The sequence below is a fragment of the Myotis davidii genome, unplaced genomic scaffold (assembly GCF_000327345.1).
Source record: "Myotis davidii unplaced genomic scaffold, ASM32734v1 scaffold482, whole genome shotgun sequence".
NCBI lineage: Eukaryota > Metazoa > Chordata > Mammalia > Chiroptera > Vespertilionidae > Myotis > Myotis davidii.
In genome coordinates, this window is record NW_006293550.1 from 797,903 (window position 1) to 800,015 (window position 2,113).

General features: G+C 42.0%; 1 protein-coding gene across 1 annotated transcript in view; it reads right to left on the reverse strand.

Moving 5' to 3' along the window:
- Nucleotides 1–1,185, reverse strand: part of ARL13B (ADP ribosylation factor like GTPase 13B) — a 79,976-nt gene extending 78,791 nt beyond the window's left edge. Inside the window, exon 1 of the mRNA XM_015566215.1 lies at nt 1,180–1,185. The gene's annotated coding sequence lies outside the window, so the exon portion shown is untranslated. The remainder of the gene's footprint in view (nt 1–1,179) is intronic.
- Nucleotides 1,186–2,113: the final 928 nt, after the last annotated feature.

Genomic DNA, 2,113 nt, shown 5'->3' on the forward strand with positions numbered 1-2,113 from the left:
ATAACCCTGATTAGCCAATGGGAAGCGTGTCAGAGGTATGGTTAATTACCATGTTTGTCTATTATTAGATAGGATTATGTATAAAGGATATTGTAAAAGTTAAGTTACAAAATTTTTATTAAAACACTAGAGGCCCAGTGCATGAAATTCATGCATGGGTAGGGTCCCTAGCGGCTGCCCCCTGGTGGTCAGCGCACATCATATGAGCAACTGAACTCCCAGGGGGACACTTTGCATATTATATATATAGACTAGAGGCCCAATGCACGAAATTCGTGCAAGAGTAGGCCTTCACAGCCCGGCTGCCTCACCCGCCCTTGCATCCCCAGTTTCGTCTGGAAGGTCATCCAGACAGTTATTCTGCTGTTCAGCTGTTCGGTGGATTTGCATATTACACTTTTATTATTATAGATTTCGTACATACCATGATATTGGCTGGGCTGCAAAAACATTCATTGTGGGCCTCGAGTTTGACATGCTTGGTCTAGGCAGAAGTCTTCTAATGAAAGTCAATAAGGAATATATGAGAGGGGAGGGAGCTGGTTGAGAAAGTGCCTGTAAGCCATTGCCAACTGTTGAGTTTGGGGTGAAGGGAAGGAGAAAGGGTAGTTAGTGACTGCAGGGAAAGAGGGTTATTTAATATGGTAGACACAGAATAATGGTTCCCCAAAGATGTCCACATCCTAATCCCTGGAACTTGTGAATATGTTACCATACATGGGAAAAGAATTTTGCCAAAATGATTAAGGTTCTTGGAGGGGGAGTATATTTTTGAGTATCCAGGAAATCACAAGATTCCTTATAAGGGAGAGACAGAAGATCAGAGGAGAGCATGCTATGCTGTTGGTTTTGAAGATGGAGGGAGGGGCATGGGCCAAATAACAGCGTCTTCCTTTGGTGGAAAAGACAAAGAAAAAAAGATTCTCTCATAGACCCTGCAGAAGGTATGCAACTCTGTTGACCAATTTAAACTTCTGGAGTCAAAACTATGGGATAATAAATTTGTGCTGCTTGGAATCACTAAGTTAATATAATTTGCTACAGCAGCAAAAAGAAACATTTAGTTTGCTTTGTTTTTTTTAGGTAAGGAAGCTGAGGGACTTTATGACTTTAATTAAATTTAGTTTTAAATCCTACTTCTAGAAATCATATCTATCTCTATATATACCCCTCAGAGACTCAGGCTTTCCCCCACATAATCAGCAACCCCCAAGGCAGAAGACAGTAGCCTAGACCTGACAAATGGTCACACCATCTGGACCTCTGGCGGGCTAACCACAACATCTTGACCCAAGTTAGGTTTCAGTTCCTGAGCCTTAAGGTGGAACCACCACTGGCTATTTTCCCATGAGACCAGACAGAGAGACACTGGAAAAGACTGCAGAGCTGTCCTCACGACCTGAAGAGATGATTCACTACCCTTACTCCACCTCCAACCAATCAACTCCCAGCTTAACCCAAACCCCTAATCCACCATGTCTTGAGATTTTGCCCTATATAATCTGTAACCTACACGCCACAGAGGAGTTCCAGCTTCTGAGCATTCGCTTCCCATTCTCCTGGATGGTGCCATTCATCAATAAATTGGTCTTTCTCCACTGCAATTCTCAGGCTCTAGTATTTGGCTTTGCTAGAGCCAAGTGAACAAACTCTTCCTGTTCTATAACCACAGTAAGAGGAGCTTGAACATGTTTATGTACTAAAGAAGAAATAGAAGCGAAGCTCTGAGGGAAAAACAGGAAGACTTATTTAGTTTGGATAATAAAATTGAATAATCAACTATGTGCAAAGCATCAAATACTTGGGTAAATTTTCTTTCTCAAAATGCTGCATGACAGAAATTATACACACTTGACACATTAAAAAAATGGCCAAAACTCCTAGGATTCAAACTTGAATCTGTTTGACCCAAAACACTATACTGAGAAACTGGGCTGACACCACCATTCCAAGTGATCTAGGACTAGGTTAACACCACCAGTAACAGGACATACCAACATCACACACTCTTGGATGTAATGTACTGAGAAGGATACCTCACCTTTGTGGCATCCCTCTGCCCAACTAATGCAACACCTTCACCAAATCACAACACCAAACACACTGAAGGGGG